Source organism: Bidens hawaiensis, unplaced genomic scaffold (genome assembly GCF_021521415.1).
Source record: "Bidens hawaiensis isolate Kalapana, Puna unplaced genomic scaffold, B.hawaiensis_p1.1 tig00050624_1, whole genome shotgun sequence".
NCBI lineage: Eukaryota > Viridiplantae > Streptophyta > Magnoliopsida > Asterales > Asteraceae > Bidens > Bidens hawaiensis.
The window spans coordinates 62972-84708 of record NW_027499072.1 but is presented as its reverse complement, the minus strand read 5'-3'; positions in this window follow the sequence as shown (position 1 = coordinate 84708).

The following is a 21737-nucleotide window of genomic DNA, read 5'->3' as shown; positions in this document are numbered from 1 at the left end:
TTTTCTTGTTTTTGTTGAGAAATATGATGGGTTGGATTAGTGTGGTGACGGCAACTTGGGTATTCATTTTCGTTTTTTATGTATGTTATTAAATAGAAAGTTAAATTTAACATTTCACCAAATCATAAAACTTAATTTGTAGCATGAAGTTGAAAAATCGATAATTAGGAACACAATAATTCGTTATAAAAAATCTGTAAAAAAAGTAGTGATAATTAACTAGGATCAATTTTTGACGTCTTTAACCTTTGCCGACAGAGTAAAAGTTACAAACTATATTAAATGACACAAAATAATTTGGCTCCTACAAACGCCCCACATGACACAGTTCTTCATCTAGGGACCGGTCGACCACCTTTACATCTCTCTTCCCCATCAGCATTAACTTACCACAGATGTACTGAATGCTCTTGTAAATGAAAGGGTACACCACTACTTCCAAGTTCCGACTACCATACACTCCACATGTACTCGTGTTGTCTTTTATATATATATACATTAGTATAATTATAGACATATATAATTATATACTAGTTTGGAACCAGTTCAAATCTCTTATGCCACAAAATGTTTGTTTTATTTTTTTAATGTGTTATTTATGTTTTTGTGTATGTTAGAATGGTTTCTTTTAACATTAACTTTGTTGTGGATTGGATATTTGTGTTGTTAAGTGAAACCGACCGAATTTGCGTGCAATCACTGCATTTTGTTTTAGTATCCGTACAGTAACGAAAACTGACCGAATAACAATTTGGTATCTATTTTTGTTTTTTAGTTCCAATACCGTAACAAACATGATGGAGACCAGCCAAATTTGTATAGACTATCATCTCAACGCCCGGGATTGACACCGCTCGGGTTTTACCAACGCCCGAGCGTTTTTCTTTTATTTCCGATACCATAATTCACATAACCAAAACTGACCAAATTCATGTCGACTTACCGCCTCAAAGCCAGGACCTGCAATGCTTGGGTTTTACCAACCTGCAACGCGCCGAGTAAAACACAAGCTATGAATAAAAACTTATACCGATCAAAATAGTATATGCTATCATCGTTTCATCGTTCCTATGCGGCCTTTATCAAGTTCCCCAGCGCATACCACAACCAAGCATGGCTGCTATTGCTTTGAATCGACTGCTCCAACTCAAGGAAGTTGATATTGTTGTTTTTAGTTCTTTACGAGTGTTTTAGTAAATACACGTGTTTTATTTATATATTGTGTCCTTTTTAGTATATTGATTATAACAAACCTGAACGTAATGCCCTTGTGAAATTTAAATATGAGTTTTAAAATATAACATATCATGATTTTTGGTAACTTTTAATCTTAACAACTAATATCTAGATCTAAAGATTCACATTCCTTTATATCCTTCTTAGACAGTTCTTTTTTAGTATAATACTATCGTTGGAAAATTGAATAATACGAATGGAAATTTATTATATTATTAATATTAAATTCTTTATGTCACTTGTTTAATTCATTAGAATTTATATTAATATTAAATTATTTATATGGTGAAAAACTTTTGAGAAAGCTCTTTATGAATTTGATTAGTTTTAATTAGACTTTATATCTCTAATTAAATTTTTAATTAAGAGAGCTTCTTCACCATCCATAACTCTTATACATAATAGGCTATGTGCCTAATTTTTAGAAGGCTAGAAAAAATACAAGTTAAAAATACAAGGAAAAATGCATGCATGCATGAAGAGTTATTAGTGAATAAGAAAGCTTTGAAGAATCATATATTGGAAACATATAGAGATGAGTTTCTCTACTTGATTCCTCTACCATTTATTCTATTTTTCTACAGGTTCTAACACCATTTACCTAATGTAACCTCGGGCGTGTGGACATCTCCAGCAGTACAAACTGCTTCGGCTGTTGTACCCTGGGAGACAGACGCGTTGTCTTATGTAGAGGTGTGAAACCTGTTTTAAGGGAAGCGTGTTGAACACGTGCCTCAGCCTCAACTGTTAACTTTTGTTTTGTTCATTCTTGCAGCCAAAGAGACTACCGGTTGCTGGTGTTGTGGTAAAAATTGAAAATTTTATTCTTATGTTATTGTCAAGGGGATTACAAGAAGATGTTGTTGAATAACAAGTTGAAGACTTTATCATATGAAGTTCTTGAGTTGAATCATTTAGCATATTTGTTATGTTTTTTATTGTTTATTTTTATTTTGTATTACAATATTTGTACATTTATTTTCTCATGTTAATAACGAGAGTATCGTTATTATTTGTATTAATTTAAATATAAAAAGTGACCCATATACTATAACCATATATATATATATATATATATATATATATAGCAAAGTAATAATAAGAAGTAGATTTGTTCTAAAAAGTATAGAAAGTGTGTTTTCATCATTAGATCCGATAAAACACACCGCACAATAAACACACCGCAACTAAAATAAAACACATCGCATAATAAACACACTTTTCCTATCCACCGCCAAATCAATATATTTAACGCACCAGATTACTTCTTACACTTCTTAAACACACTCCACTTCTTATTTTTAACCCCACCCTATATATATATATATATATATATATATATATATATATATAGGGTTGATATCATTTAAGAACTTCAGAAAAGTTATGAACTCTTAGGAACTCTACACAACCAAACATTTGTAAAATTTTTTTATATATTAACATTAGTTAAGAGTTGTTTTATCATACTTTATATAGAAAAATTTGATTAAATATATTAATTCACAAGTTTACATATGTGTAAATTTATGTACTAACAAATTTACATATGTGTACAACAAAAAATAGATATGTATAAAAACTAATTTTCAAAATTGTAATCGTAAATATAGATATACAAAATGATAAAACTACACTCAAATAATATTAGCATACAAATTTTTTTATAAAAAACGTTAGTTTTCAAGGGTTTCTTCAAGTTTTTAAATAATTTATCAGTTCTGTAATGATACTCATCCTATATATATATATATATATATATATATATAATAAACGAAACATTTAAAAGCTCTATGGTTGCTTCCTACATTCTCTCAAGCCACCAGAATGCTTTATTTGTAAATGGAGGCTTCTCATGCATTTGACTCGAATTCATGGGTATGGGTCTCACAAAACCCATATATTTCTTAAATGAGTTATAACATCTCATTAAATTAAAAATTAATATCACCAAATAGTTGATATGAAAATTCTAAAAAATAGGGATATTGATGGTCGGGTAAAAGTCATGTATATTATTATATTATTTGTTTACTTTTAGTTTAAATATTATGTAAACTTTGGTACTTCAAGCGTGCGTGTGTGTGTTTCGGGATACTTGACGTTAAGGACGCTTATAAGGATGAATTACGGGCTTGGAACGAAAATGTAGAAGACTCATGGTGAGTGACACGTTTTCCTATGCAAAATAAAAGAAGAAAATAATGAGGATGTGTTAGATACCCCTTAGCGCGACGCTAATGGGTCCTGAGTGTGATCTTAGAGCTACTTTAGCATCAGATTTAAGAAATCAGGCAATTTAGTCCTTAGCGCGGCGCTAAGGACTCACCCAAACGAGAAAATTAACCTAACTTTGATATAATCAGTTTTGAGCCCCTAGTTCGACTTATCCTTCATTCTAGCAACCAAGGACAATCCCTATGTAAGGCCCTGATCTCGGTACCCTACATTGGTGTTGGATTTACCCATAAATACAGTTCTAAATATCACAGTGAATTAAAAGTTTTCGTGGAATAAATAAAACGTTAACCATTCATTATAAAACATTCCAAATCTTGTGTTTAAACTTTTAAATTGTCTTAACGTCATAACTATTCTTCACTAGATGCCAGGCAACTTTATCAATGCCATGTGCCTCCTCAAGCCAGCTCCTTCATCCTATTTACCTGCGTGCATACTTGAGTGAGTTCTAGTCAATTAGGAAACATACACTACATTCATATATATATATATATATATGTATGTATGCATATCCGTAGATACATATTACATACTTAACATGCTTCTTTCATTCATACGTACACACATACTTACATTCATACTTCTACGTTTTCATACTTGCATTCTTTCATACTTTCATACTTACATTCTTTCATACTTTCTTACTTCCTTGTTTTAATACTTAATAATACATATATAATTATCTCTATGTTTTAAAGAGCATTTCGCCCTACTTCCTCGAGTATTATTAGGCCCGGTTCCCTCATGCCTCGAGTATTATTAGGGCCCAGTTCCCTTATGCCTCGGATATTATTAGGGTCCGGTTCCCTCATACCTCGAGTATATCAGGGCCCGGTACCCTCATGCATCGGATATTATTAGGGTCCGGTTCCCTTATGCATCAAATAACTATACAACCATACAATAGACATACATATGTTCATATACTTTTACGTGTATACTTCTAATTCTTTCTACATTCAATATCGTTCATATATCATCATTAAACCTACAAATAACTTACACTTACTAAATAAGGTAAGTGTATTAACAAATCACATTGAGTATGCACACAGCCCCAAAACATAACAAGAAAATGAGGCTAGAAACTGTAAGGCCCCGGTTCTGGTGTCCTACTTTGGCGTTGGATTTACTCATAAACAAAATTCTAAATATCATAGTTAATTAAAAACTTTTCGCGGAACAATAAAAGTCAACTATTCAATACAAAACATTAAAATCTTGTCTTTAAACATAACATAAAACATAGTATTAAAACATCATGACAATTCTTATTCAGATGTCAGCCTCTTCAGATCATGTCATATGTCTCCCTCAAGCTAGCTGCTTTAATTTATTCACATGCATTGTCACACCCTCAAAATCCACTAACGGAGTTTTACCGTCAGAGGGTGCGAACTAACAGGATCGGAATCATTAGTTATAATCAAACCATAAAAACATTAAATGAAAATAAGTGCGGAAGCGTAAATATATAAACCAAGTGTTGCGCCACGCAAGACGACTTAAAAACCCACATAGTTTTAAACAAGTTTGCATAATCAATAGTGTTCAAAACAATGCATGATCCTATACCGCGCGCCCGCCTCGGCTACCTGAGAATAACATACTAAAAGTGTCAACACGGGGTTGGTGAGTTCACAAGTGTATATAACATAAAGCGTTTGCGTTTAGCGTTTTGCGTTTAGCGTTACCAGATAGTGTTAAATCAATTATATATCTATAGGTAGCTAGCCTATAAAGCAAGTATTACTAAGTGTTCGACACCGAAGCTGACTGTTTATCATGTGCCTTGCCACCAGGTCTATCCCGACCATGGTAATGTGTTACCCAAAATTACACCCACTCGACCTCCAGTCGAGCTTAGCGTTGGGTGGGGTTTGTCAAACCCAGTAGTACTACTCAACAGTGACTCGCTATTATCCAATATTAAACGGTTCGATGTGTAGGACTTCAGTTGTTTCGTTTGCCACTTAGCCTTTACAAGTGATATATAATTTCATAACAAAATCTAAAAGCGTTTCGGAGTATGTTATCTCCCCCAAGTGAAAAGCGTTTAAAAAGTTTAAAAGGGGAAAGTGAAACTCACTGTTTGCGAAGAATTCCCAAAAACAAGTCACCCAAGTGATGCGCGTCGCAGAAAACTCTCACTAGCGTTCTAAAACAACAAGGAGAGTTTCAAAGTGTCGGAACTATTATCGAGTCTCTAGACTCGACATAACACCTATGCACAAAATACGTTTCGTGTTTCGTTTGTGAATCGTGTGTGTCTCAACAAGCACATTAGTGATACGTTACGTGTGTGAACAACTATTTACGTGTCACGTGTTAATAGTGTACATTACTAGCAATTATCCCCCGCAAGGGCAATTTGGTCAAAACATAACAATTATCTAGCAACAAGCACGTTTCAAGTATTTTCACAAAGTTCAGCAGCTAGTTTCATCACGATAGAATTCTACTTGAAAGACTACTCTATTCAACAGATCATAGTATCTCAATTAATTCACCAAAAATCGTCACAAAAGCATACACGAGTTAGGTTTCCAGAAAATATTTTATTGTATTTTTATTCTACATAGTTTACTCATAATGATCAAAACATTACAAGAAACTCACAGCAGTCAAATTCATGCACAACAGAATGTTATTTGTTATTCCCGTCAAATGAAAAATCCAACTAGTGCAAGACCAATTGGGTTAGGTTCTTAACTCAACAAGTTAACTTCCAGAAGTGGAACCAACCCATTTGGTCTTGTAGTTCATGAGATATGCTAATTACAAAACAACTTAACAGCAGGTCTCACAACTCAGATTTGCACTTCAGTTTTGTAAAATCATAAAGATTAACTTTTACTCGTCCAAAAATTACAAACTTGGACTTTATAGAAACTAGACTCAACATAGTACACTGTAGTATTAATAATCTCGAGCAATTCTCACATTCACACCCCGTTACAGTCAATTGAACCTCAACAACAAAATCTGTCCAGAAACAGTTTGCATCCAAACTCAACATATTAATCATCTATAGACCACAATCCGTTCATATGACATTCTAGACATCATAATCACTATCCATGCACATCAATTACACACTACATACATGATTAGGGTTTTACTTGAACTCAAAATCAAAGAAACAAGCGATTAACATGCAATAACATCAATTCTAGTTATCAAATCAACAATCAATACATAATTAAACATCATCTAATCAAAACAAAGCATATGAGCACCATATATATAATTTTTGAATTTAGGGTTTAGAATTAAACCTTCAAAAGCACAAAAACAAGCAAGAGGAAGGTGAGAGATGACTAGAAATAGGTGTAGGATGCTTCAATTGTGAAAAACAAGATAAAAAAGAGGTGATATGGTGGTGGTGTATGTCTGCCGATCGCAAGGAGAGGGGAGGGGGGCTGGCCGTCGGGTTTGGGAGGAGAGAAAGAGAGGATTAGGATTTTAATATTATTAATAATAACAAGATGTTACACTTTAGTCCCTCAACTTCTAGTTTGCTAACTTTCTAGTATAATTAACTTGGTTCTTGTTTCTTGTTTAGCATTCATACATAATATAATCAAGTAACACATATGTTAACATAAGATTATCACGTATTTGTTGTTTTGATGTTCGTCATTTGTTCACCAATTGTTTGCGTCAACTCGTTTGCGTTTCGGTGCAATTCCCGAAAGACTACACATGTAGTAGTTGTCAAGCGTCATTTAAACCCTTTGTTTAAATGTGATGAGATGTGCGTTATAGTTTTAGTGATCTTATGTTTGAATTGACGGAGTTTGAGTTAACGGAGTTAACCTGAAATTGACGAGTGTCACATCATTCCCATGTTAAAGAATTTCCGTCCCGAAAATTTGAGTCAAGTCGTGATGAGTGTCTGAAAAGTAAGAAAAATTTTCGGTTTGTCATATGCATGCATACTAAAAGTCAGCTACGCTGAGTGAGTTCCAGTTAATCAGGTAATATACAATACATTCACATACTTGCTCATTCGTATCCGAAGATACGTATTACTTACTTAACCTGTTTATCTTTCTTTCGTATATACATAAGTACATATCTTCTTTCTTTCTTTCTTTCATACTTTCATACTTATCTTATCTCACTTTTCATATTTAATTATACGTTTTAAAGAGCTTTTCGCCCTATAACCTCTCAGATATTATAAGGGTCTGGTCCATATCCTCTCAGATATTATAAGGGTCTGGTCCCTCATTTCCCTTTACTCATACCTTCATAGATATATTTCTTCATACTATTATTCATACAATTTCGTACATACCCTTCTATATCATTCATACATAGTTTATAAACATTCACATAACATACACTTACCAAGAAAAATGGGGCTAGAAACTCACCTGTAAGTGATTTCTTTCTGAATTTACGGTAATGCCCTTCTTGAGCTGTGCACGACTAACTGTGTATCAATTAACAAGCATCACTTAGCTACTCCTAACTATATCATATTTCTAGGTCATTTCCCGTTTTAAACGTTACCTTTCCTTATTAATTAGTTACTTATCTTTAGCTCATATATCATACAAGTCCATATCTATCGTTTACGTACGTATATGCTGTTTATATTTCGTTTATTTGGAAAATCACTCAGGTCCGTATAAGTTTGGGCGTGTAAGTTATTTCACCATATAGGTCATTCCAGCGTGTAAGTCGTGCATACATATACGGCATACATACATATACGCTACATATACATACACGGCATACATACATATACATATACGTTGCATATACATATACATTACATATACATATACACTACATATACATACACGTTAGATATACATATATGCTACATATACATACACGTTAGATATACATATACACTACATATACATACACGTTACATATAAATATACGCTACATATACATACACATTACATATACATATACGTTTATCATACATACACGTTACACATACATTTATGCTAATCATACATATATGGCCTAAACTTACTTATACGGTCATGTTCATACATATACGCCTTACACTTTATACGAACTATGCATACTTACACAACCATATACTTACACGGTGTATATATGTAAAGCCTCGGTCCTGGTGCCCTATTTTGGACGTTGGATTTACTCATAAACACAGTTCTACATGTCAGAGTTAATTAAAACTTTTGCGAATATATAGATGTCAACCATCCATTACATTAATCATAAACCATAATAAACATGTCTTTGAGTTTAACATCATAAAATAAGTCTTCAGATGCCAGCCTCTTTATTCCTTTGCCATGTGCCCCTCTTCAAGCCAGCTATCTCATTCTACTCATTTGCGTGCATACTAAAAGTCAGCTACGCTGAGTGAGTTCTAGTTAATCATATAATACATTCACTAACTTCCTTATATGTATCCAAAGACACATACTACTTTCTTTATACTTCAGTCATACATATATACATGCTTTCGTTCATACTTTATACTTTCACACTTTCATGCTTTCATTCAATTATACTTACATACTTTCATACTTTCTTTCTTTCTTTCATATTCATACTTATACATTTTAAAGAGCATTTCGCCCTACTTTCCTCGAGTATTGTTAAGGCCCGGTTCCCTCTTGTCTCGAATATTATTAGCGTCCGGTTCCATCTTGCCTAGAATATTATTAGGGTCCGATTCCCTCTTGTCTCGAATATTATTAGGGTCCGGTTCCATCTTGCCTCGAATATTATTAGGGTCCGGTTCCCTCTTGCCTCGAATATTATTAGGGTCCGGTTCCCTTTTCTTACCATACAACCATACCTTACCTTTCTTTATCCTTATAATTATGACCTTCATACATACTTTTAATCTTTGCATTGGCATACATACATCATTCATACTTCATATATCATACTAACACATATCATACACTTACCACTTACGGTAAGTGTATTAACTAATCACGTTGAGTATGCACACAGCCCCGAAAACATAACAAGGAAATGGGGCTAGCTAGAAACTCACCTGGATCCTGTTTCTTCTGAGTTTATAGTAATACTTCTCTTTAGCTATGCACGACTAACTGTATAACAATTACAAGTATCAATTAACTATTTCTAACTATATCATACTTCTAAATTATTGTAACCCCTAGCTATGGGGTCCGGGGGCAGCGCCCCTGGCAGCGGGGTCTAGGGGCGGTAGCCCCTAGCAGGGTCCAAGGGGCAGAGCCCCTGGCTCGGGTCGAGCATGAAAAAATTTATTTTCATTAACAGTCCTTTACTAAAAGTTTATCGGAAAATTTTAAGCCTGGTCTATTCTAATCGAATCCTCAGTATATTCGAATGGCAGGTTCTATTCGAATGGACCTTCTAATCGAATTAAGCCTCTATTCGAATGGATCCTTCATTCGAATCAACCATCTATATGAGTCAAACTTCTATTCAAATGGACCCTCCATTCGAATCAACATTCCATTCGATTCAACTTCTATTCGAATGTATACACCATTCGAATCAACATATATTCGAATCAACCTCTATTCGAATGGACACACCATTCGAATCATCCTTCCATTCGAATCAACTTTCTTGTTGGCTTCAAACATTCTATTCGAATGGTCCCCCTCATTCGAATCAAAGGTTTCTGCCTCTATTCCTTCTTTCTTGCCTTTCTTTCTTTTCCTTCTTTCTTTTCCATTCGAATGCCATTCATTTGAACACTTGTATTCGAATGCCAGTTTTTCATTCGAATACACCCACTGTTGGGTATTTATACCTTTATTATCATTATCACTACATATTTTAACATCCATTCTCATATTTTAGTGTTCTTCTATCTTTTAAACATGCTCCTTTCTATTCTAGACCAAGATCTAGCTTACTTATCAATAAAGTTTACACCTTTATTGATTTCAAACCCGTTTAAGCTAGATCTAGGGTTTCTACATGAACCGTTCTTACTCACGAGTTCATTAAGTCCACTTTTAACATCAAGTTTATATTTTTATGGTATAAAAATACCCGATTTTCCTTAGTACCAAGTCTTAGGGCAAACCATTCAAAAATAGAACCTTTATACGTAAAGCGTACCTCTTTGACGTATGTTAAGCTATGGGTTATCTTTTCGTATAACTTATGGACTTGTTCCCGCTTGCTAAGCTAGAGATCTATTAATATCTAAGCTTGGTTCTTGGATAATAGATCTCGGCCGTAAGGTTGAGAGTGTTTGTGTGTGTTTTGAGTGTGTAAGGAGGCTTATGGATAAGAATGAGAGATTTTAGGGTTTTAGGGAGGTTAAATGAGTATTTATACTCTCTTAAGCCCATGGACCTAAGGCCCATCTTCATCCCTTATTCCATCTTTCATTAATCAATACCACACTCTATTATTTTATTTGACTTAATTAAATATTAACACGCTTTTAAACAAACACATTTCCTATTATTTATTATCAAAAGTAGGATGTTACAATATACTTATACGCCTTATATGTGTAGACGAGCTTTCTATTTCGCGTTTTAAGGTTTTTCTTCAATTCCGACACCGTCAGCCACCATTAACCACCATGGTTGCCCGACGTCTGATCGTTTATGACCCAGGTAGCTTTGGGGTTTCCAGATCTGAGCTAAGGTGGCCATTAAGCTCGTTTTTTGTTGATTAAACACTCGAATAAAGCTAGATCTAAATTTAAACGACTCATTCGGCATCCCGGGGCTACGGTGTCAGGTTCTAAAATGTTGGTCAGCTGAGATAAATAATTTCTACCAAGTTTCATACAAAACCGACTTCGTTTACCCGTCCTTTTCACGAACCGAACACTACTCGTTTTACCCGAAATGAACCAACTAACCCATTTACTATCAAGTTCATTACTTTATCAATAATCATTGCCCGTTCTATCATCTTACCAATTTTCATGCAAATCCGTACACGAAAAGTAAACCTTTTTAACAAAAACGTACATTTGAAGTTTTTGTTCGAAATCACTCAAATAGACCGAAACAATATCAAAAGAACTCGAAATTGACTGATTCAAGCGGCCACTGATTCGTCTCGCCTCTATCTACAAACCCATCAGCTCGCCTTCGCCATAAAATGTCGTTACAATCACCGAAAAAGCTGAACGATGGCCAGAAAATTCCATTTTTAGCTGTTATGGGTTTCCTGATAAAAACCGGACTTCCCTTCCTCTGATCAAGGATTTGATCGGTGGAAATCTTCATTATATTCCATGAACACGCAGTTAAAATTTGAGACCGATCCGACGGTTAGATATCCGGGAATCGTCGTGTTCTTGTGGATTATTTTCTCAAAACGGGAATTTGGTAAAGAATGTGTTTGGAGGCTAGGATGGGTATCAATGGGATAGTGGCTACATTTATAGAAAGAGTGTAGGGTTTCATGTTTAACTTTTCATCTAGTGACACTCATTTCCCTCCTACTTTAGATAATTACATTTATCTTCTATAATTTAATTAAACCTAATTCCTTTAAAATATTAAACGAAATTTGGGATGTTAAAGAAACTCACCTGAGTCATTTTCTTCTTCGAGTTAATAGTAATACCCTTCCTTAGCTATGCACGGCTAATTGTGTAATAATTATAAGTATTAATTAACTACCTATAACTATATCATTTGATTTAATCATCATTCTAATCGAATCACCACTCTAATCGAATCACAATTCTAATCGAATCACAATTCTAACGAAATCACAATTATAACTGAATGACAATTCTAATTGAATGACAGTTCTAATCGAATGACCATTCTAATCGAATGACAGATTCTAATCGAATGACAGATTCTAAAAGAATATAATTCGATTCGATTACTTTGTTCATTCGATTCAGTTACTTTACCCACTCGATTCGATTACTTTTCGTTTGAATCTTATTTTATTCCCATCATTCTTTTCGACTCAGTTTTCCCATCTTGCATAATAAATGAGCCTTGAACTTTAACCATATTGTTTCCTTCCACGAACTTGGTTCAAATGTTACCCGTTTATCCCGTTTCATTCCAAACAACTTGTTTATGTTCAAGTTTACACTTTTCTCACATAATAAGGTCCAATATACTATCCTACCAAGTTTCATGCAAAATCGATTTTGACCCGTCCTTTTCACGAACCGAACACTACTCGTTTTACCCGAAACGAACTAACTAACCCATTTACTCACAAGTTCATTACTTTATCAATAATCGTGACCCGTTCTATCATCTTACCGATTTATGCAAATTCGTACACAAAAATTAAACCTTTTAAACAAAAACGTACCTTTGAGGTTTATGTTCGAAATCACTCGAATAGACCAAAAGAATATCAAACGAACTCGGAATTGAATGATTCAAACGGCCACGGAACCGTATCGCCCCGGTCTACAAACCCATCATCTCTTCGTCACCAGAAACCACTGGTGCAGTCGCCAGAAAACCCAAACAGTTGCCGGAAAACTCCACTTTTGATGTTACGGTTTACTTGATAAAAACCAAACATCCCAACCTCTGATCATGGATCCTACCGGTGGAAATATTCATTTATATGCTCGGAACACTCTTTAAAATTTGAGACCGATTCGACGGTTGGATCTCCGAGAATCATCGAATCTTCGTGAGTTGTTCTCTAAAAAATGGGAATTTTGGTAAGGAAGGAGTTTGGAGGCTAGGATGGTTATAATGAGATGGTGGCTACATTTATAGGAAGAGGGTAGGGTTTCATGTTTAACTTTTCATCTAATGATATTTATTCCCCTCCTACTTTATATAATTAAATTTATCTTCTATAATTAATTAAACCTAATTCCTTTAAATACCGACGAAACTTGGGACGATTTTCTACCATTCCAAAGTTTCCGGTTTGCCAGTTCATCACATGTTGCTATCCTTCATCAGATAAGATAATCCTTCGTGATGCCGATGTTAGGCTAAGCCATTGTATTCACTTTAAGCTAGCGTTTTGTGTAAACTAACTTTGATCAGATTCTATGTTTTGCATGAATATGAACTTGATTGAATGTCTTTAATCTTGTTTTACATTAGCATTGATTGTTTAAACAGTTTATGATTTTGATTATCAAACTTTGTATCACTTTTCTGGTTGTGTTCATCACATGTAGGGTTAGCTCTTCTGTCAATGAACTAGTAATAATTAGTTATTGGTTACAGTTGATTTTCATACATTAAACTGGTAATTGGGTAAACCGGGGTTAAGTTGTGTCAAAAATTCGGTTAGGGTATTGTTTTCCTCACAACCCAACTATTAGGTTTTGTAATTACTGCACAATTAATCTTTATGAATCTGTGATTAGTTGGTATCGCTTTACCTGAACCCGAAGTGAATCATTCTCTCATAATTGTTTAGAGTCTACTTAAAGTAATCGTGTTTTATTAAATCGTCTTTTATAAACCGATTGACATCGTTTGTCGGCTTAATATAATAATTAATAATTATGAACTTTACTTGCATTTTCCACTGATTCCATGTGGAGACGACCTTACTAACCCGTACTAGTTATAGGTATTTAAGTGTTATAAATACTTGTTTTTTATTAGAGCACGACATCTACATCAGATATATTAAAACTTATATCTGATTTTTTTTATAAAGATATTATTATAATTAAGAAACAATTTTATGTTAAAAAAACAAACGGGTCTTGGGTCTCACCAAACCCATATAGCTTTTAAACCGGGTTATAACATCTCATTTATTTGTGAAACCTTTTATCATTAAACCATAAGTATACTATTAACTTTCATACGATAAATAAAATTAAAATTCAAAAAATATAAAATAATCCCCTTAATACGGGGATAAAAACTAGTGTATATATATACATATGGTTGAGTTCATGTGAGAAGTCATATTAGTGTGAGAAATGTGAAAACTAATTACCAATAAGATTTTTTCCTTTCCTTTTCTCATTTAATTAAATGTAGGGGCACACTTGTAAACTTTATATATTTTTTATATGGCAAGTATTAATGGTTCTTTTAAGTTTCAAGTTATTGTTTTTTATATGGTAAGTACTAATTCCTTCACTGGCCTACACAAGACTATAAACACATTATAACAAAATTGCAACGTAGTATAACCCTACAGTGACTTCCACAATACATAAGCCACAACAATAATCATATCCGTTTAAGTATAATACACAACCCACTACACATTCAACATTTCGACATAAAAAAAAGAAAAAATAAATAAAATTAATAGTTGTTAACAAGCAAAAGAAGAAAAAAAACACATAAATACATATTTAATTGCATAAGTGCATTTAAGTTTGTGACTTCACAACTAACCTACCTACAATACATACACAAAGTGTTGACACCAACACCTACAAATGCTAATTTTTTTCATAAAACTTAAATCCACATGCTACAATTACCAAATTTATTTTTACCATGTAAGTCTCCATATAGCAAAGTGTTGGTATCAAACACCAACACCTACACATTTACCTACGCTTACCTACAATCCCTAAAATTTTCCCAACACTTAGATATTCATACAACGAATATACTTCATTTAACTTATCATATTTGGTTATTTACTAATAATAGCCTACACATCATTTAAATAATAATTTCTTAAACAACGAATAGATATATCGATTAACACATCATTTAAATTATATTTTACACATTCCATTTGTGAATATTGTTCTTGATGTTGATTTCAGATCCAATAGAAGTTTGTTTTTGGGATTATTTTTTGGGAATTGAGAGGATAGAGCATAAAAAAAGAATTCAGGTTGACAAACACTTTGTTTCTTTATTTAACATGTTAGAAAAATTACCTCAAGTCCTTTGTAATTAAAAGCCACTAATATATGTTACAAATAATTACAAAACTGCCATAACAAATGTAGGACATGGATCAACACAATAAACCGTTATGATTAACTTCTCACATTTCTCACATTAATATTATTTCTCCACTGAACCATCCTATATATATATATATAGGCTTAAGTTAATATTATTTCTCCACTGAACCATCCATCCATGTATATATATATATATATATATATATATGTATATATATATATATATGCTTAAATTCAGGAGAAAAATGATATTAGTGCGAGAAATGCATGAAACAAATACGAGCCGCTAGTTTTATTTTAGGTTTTAAATGTTTAAAAATAAAGGAATAAAATGTAAATACAACAATAAATGCACATTCTTTCTCTCTCTCTCTTCAATTATTATAATTAATATAATCATTATAAATCTCTATAATTAATGTATCTAACTAATTTAACAATAATAATTAAAAAAAATAAAAAACATTAATTTAGTTTTTATAATTTATTTACAGCCTCTTCATTTTATCCAACAAAAATACAATTTATTTATATAAAATTATTTCTTTATATTAAAAAAAGTCTTTCCACTCAATTTATTAGCATATATCAACGTGTAATTTTTAACAATAAATATCAAAACATAATATATTTTTTTAATTTATATACCTAGAAAAATATTTTCATAAATAATAATAAAAAATATCATACAAATGTGTCCATTAAATATTAACAATAAATATACAACCAACACAAAATTGTATAACGTACACTTGTTTTGGGCAATAAAAATGTACATCAAACAAAAAAGCATACAATTTACATATGTAATTCGACATCAACAATTATATAAACTACATAAAGTTACACATATCATATACGTGTGTATGTTATATGTTTTTTGTGTGTAGGTTATATGGTTTCTAATTCTTAGAACAATTGTAGGTTATATGTTTCTGTGTATGTTGTATATTTCTTATTGATATGTAATGCAAACATGTGTAAGATAGTTTTTTGTATTATTTATCATAATGTAACAAGGTATTGATGGATACTGATATGTTGAGTTGGAAGAAATTGGTTTTGAATAAAAAGAAATTTTAATATTTGAATAAATTGTATTTGTGTAGAATAAAATTTTCGTGTGTATGTTGTATTTTTTTAGTGTGTAGGTTATATGTTTTTCGTGTGTAAGTTATATGTTTGCGTGTACGTGTGTATTTATTGATGATGAATTTTGTGTGTAAGTTATATGTTTTTAGTGTGTAGGTTATATGTTTTCTTATTCTTTGTATGTTATATGTTTTTGTATTGTGACATCCCACATCGGTTGGGAAGGAGAACTAAGCCTTATTTATAAGGAGGTGAATACCTTCCCATCATAACACATTTTGGGCGCTTAATGGTAGTGGATGAGAGGAGAATTCCACAGTTAAGCGTGTTCAGGTGGGTGTAGTATGAGGATGGGTGACCACCTGGCAACCAAAAGCAAATCCTTGATGCGATGGTGGTACGTCTCGGCCAAAGCGGACAATATTATGGTGCGATGGTAGCTGAGCTGCTACATGTATGAGTTGTATCTTTTTTTGTTGATATTTAATGCAAACACGTGTAAAATAGTTTTTTGTATTATTCATTACAATGTAACTACGTGTTGATGTATAATAATATATTGAGTTGGAAGAAATTAATTTTGGATAGAAAAAAATTTAATGTAAGAATAAATTATCTTGTGCAGGATAAACATCCAATTGACAATAAATAAGTTATAAAATAAATAAATTTCTAATATTTTCTAATTATAATAAGTTGATTACTTATATTAATTGAAAAGATAACTATTATGGTTTACTAGTTATATTAATTGAAGAGAGATTATGCATTTATACATTTTTTATTTATCTTTAACCATTTAAAACCAAAAATCAAACTAGTGGTCCATATTCATTTCTCATATTTTTCGCCTGAACCATCCCTGATATATATATATATATATATATATATATATATATATATATATAGGGGATGAAATTTGCGAGAAGTGATATTACAGCGAGAAGTGCGATAAGTGAATGTGTAACTTCATTAATCCCTAATTTTTCACTCCCTTGCTTATGATGTTACCTGCATGTATGTAGGTTGGTTGTATTTATGTCTTAATACACATTCAAACCTACCTGTACACATATAAATGTATCGAGTCATAGTGAAACCTACGTATCTACACACATACAAACATACATACACATATACAAACATACGTACCTACAAATGTACATATGCACCTACACACGTATATACGCACCTACACAACACGCCTACACATAAGAAATGGAGTGAAATTAAGGATTAATGGAGTTACACATGCACTTCTCGCTGTAAAAAAAACTTCTAAAATGATCCAATACCTATATATATATATATATATATATATGTATTGGATCATTTCATTAGTTTTTTTACAGCGAGAAGTGAAAGTGTAACTCCATTAATCCCTTATTTCACTCATTGTCTTATTGTGTAGGTGTGTATGTACGTGTGTAGGTATGTATTTTTGTATATGTGTATGCATGTTTGTATGTGTGTAGGTATGTAGGTTTGAATGTGGCTAGGTACGTTTGTATGTGTATAGATAGGTTTGGATGTGTGTAGGTACGCATGTATATGTGTGTAGGTAGGTTTGAATGTGTGTAGCTAAGACATAAATACAACCAACCGGTGTAACATCCCGGAATTTCCAAAAATAATATTTTATATATTATTATTATTAATTATGACGGAAAAGTTTACTTGAAGTAGCAGATAAATAATAAAATATTAAGGATATATGGAATAGGCTAATTAGATGGAATTGATTATGGACCAAAAAGGAAAGATGGGCCTATGGTCCATGGGCTTAATAGAGTATAAATACCCCTTAAACCCTAATCCTTTCCATTATTATCCATCTCTACACCATAGCCTACACCTTGAAAAACACACACAAACACCCTCTATAAATCGGCCAAGGTTCAAGACCAAGAACCAAGCTTGGATCTTGATAGATCTTGTCTATACAAGCAAGATACAATCCTATTGTTGCATACAAAAGCTAACCGTAGACTAAAAGCGTATAAAAGTATGTTCTTTACATGTAAAGATTATGTATTTAAGAACGGTTTGCCCTAAGACTTGGTCATAAGGAAAATCGAGTATTGTTAAAACATAGAAATGTAAACTTGATGTTAAAAATGGATTTAGTGGACTCGTTAGTAGGTACGGCTCCTGTAAAAACCCTAGATCTAGCCTAAACGGGTTTGAGATCGATAATGGTTCAAGCTTTATGGACACCCGGACTAGATCTTAGACTAAGGAAGATATGGTAATACTTAAAGAGTGATATGGTGCTATGATGAGAGTCTGGATGATATAAATAATGATATATTAGAATAATAATAAAAGTATGAACACAAACCCATCAGTGGGTGTATTCAAATGGGACAAGTGCCCTATTCGAATACCTGAAAGAGAAAAAGACAGAAGGAAAATACAAGGCCTATTACATGCCATTAGAATACAAATGGATGCTAACACAGATGTATTCTAATCACATGCCATTAGAATACAAATATATGCTAACACAAATTTATTCTAATCATATGCCATTAGAATACAAATGTATTCTAATCACATGCCATTAGAATACAAATGTATGCTACACAAACGTATTATAATCATATGCCATTCGAATAAAAATGTATTATAATCACATGTCATTAGAATACAAATTTATTCTAATCACATGCCATTAGAATACATATGTATGCTAACACAAATGTATTCTAATCATATGCCATTCGAATACAAATGTATTCTAATCACATGCCATAAGAATAAAAATGTATGCTAATACAAATGTATTCTAATCACATGCCATTAGAATACAAATGTATTATAATCATATGCCATTTGAATACTAATGTATGCTAACACAAATGTACTCTAATCATATGTCATTCGAATACAAATCTATTCTAATCACATGCCATTCGAATACAAGCTGTGTGCTATAATGCTAACACAAATGTATTCTAATCACATGTCATTCGAATACAAAGGTATTCTAGTATGAGTTGAATGCTAACACAAATGTATTCTAATCACATGCCGTTAGAATACAAATGTATTCTAATTACATGCCATTCGAATACAAAAGTATTCTAATACAAGTTGAATGCTAACACAAAGGTATTCAAATCACATGCCATTCAAGTATAAAGGTATTCTAATACAAGTTGAATTCTAACACAAATGTATTTTAATCACACGCCATTAGAATACAAATGCATTCTAATTACATGCCATTCGAATACAAAGGTATTCTAATACAAGTTGAATGTTAACACAAATGTATTTTAATCACATGCCATTAGAATACAAATTTATTCTAATCACATGCCATTAGAATACAAATGTATTCAAATTACATGCCATACGAATACAAAGGTATTCTAATACAAGTTGAATGCTAACACAAATGTATTCTAATATCATTCGAATACAAGTTATTCGAATACAAGGCTATTATAATAGACCAGACTAAAACATTTCCGGTGCAACCTAAAGGAAGAGTATAGGATTAGGAAATTGATACGTGTAATTTATATACAGTTAGCTATGCTCAAATGAAGAAAGGAATCACTATTAACTCAGAAAGAAACCGGATACACGTTAGTTTCTAGCCCCACTTCCTTGTTATGTTTTCGGGCTGTGTGAATACTCAATGTGAATGTTCGTACACTTAGATTAAGTGGTAAGTGTATGCTATATATGATATATGCAATAGAATGTATGAATGGACGAAGTCCTATCGGCACGTGAACGATCTTCAGATATTGCACGTATCATCCAGGAGTATGATTGTTAGATGAATGATGTGAAGAACACTTAGAGTGTTCGTATATGTGAGGTATGTGTAAGCAGGTACACGAAAGGTATGTGACATCTACGTCCAGCATAGTAATTAGGATGACAAATCCCTCTAAACTACTATTAGACCTAGACTCGATATGTGATAGCGTAAATAAGGACTGTGAACCTTATTAGCGTTCCTTATAGGGATATTATATAATTGTGTATGCGTTCCTTCTATGGAGTACCTTCTATGGACAATATATATGGTTCCTTATATGGATCAGGTATAGGGTTCCTTCTATGGAGTACCTTCTATGGACAATATAAATGGCTCCTTTTATGGGTCAGGTATAGGGCTCCTTCTATGGATAATATGTAGTGGTCCTTCTATGGAAAGTATATAGGGTCCCTTCTATGGGTGATGTTTAAGGATCCTTCTATGGATAATATCTAGGGATCCTATTATGGATAGTTTATATAGATCCTTCTATGGATGATACAAGTTGTTATTTCTATGGAATATAGTAATTTTTCTTAGATATTATGCAATGGTCCTCCTACGGATAATTATAAAGTGTTAAGAATGAAGTTCAGTATAAGTACAAATATGTATCTTTGGATATGTATACGTGAATGTATGAGAATGTATTGCATGTTGCTTGATTAACTAGAACTCACTCAACGTAGCTGACTTTTAGTATGCACGCAGGTAAATATGTTTATTGATTTAGCATGAGGATGACACATGGCATGGATTGAACGGTTGGCATTCGAAGATGTAAGAAATGATGCATAAAATAAGATGTTTATGGTATGTGTAAAAGGCAAGTTTGAATGTTTTTGTAATGAATGATTGAAGTTAACAATTCCGCAAAAAGCTTTAATTAACTCTGATTTGTAAAACTGTGTTCATGAGTAAATCCGATGTCCAATGTAGGGCATCGGGATCGAGACCTTACAAGTTGGTATCACAGCATAAGTTCAAGAGAATTAAGTATCCTACATGCTTAGACTCGAACAGAAAATGGGATATAAGTAAGAAAAGAAAGAAGATGCCAGTTCAAGAAAACCATGTGCCACTCAAGCAAGCTAAGTAAAGGTAAAGTAGATGATTAAATTCATGTGTAATGTAAGAAAGTGTAAGAAATTAGCTTAATTGATAGAGATAGGAGTAATTGATTTTGTGAAATGTTTGATTGTCTAACTACTAAAAGTAGAATCCAGCACAAATAGAATCACAAAGGGAAGTGTATAGGACACAGAGAGTAACGTGATCAGCTAATCATAGATGAACAATGTTATTACCTGTTAGCCTTACTATCCTTGTACAAATAGTTCCTTGAGTGATGATGTTTGTGTTTTCTTTATAGAATACGAATGGCGGGAGCAAGAGGGAGTGTTGGCCTTGGAGGTCGTACCAAACGTCGTGGTAGCCACGTATTAACCCGATACCGTCTGAGGAACCAGTTACTAACATGGGAGAGGAAGGGAGTGCAGCTGGACAAAATCTGAGCAACAATGAAGGATATCAACTTGACCCTGCTGTTCAAGCTGCCATTGCTCAAGA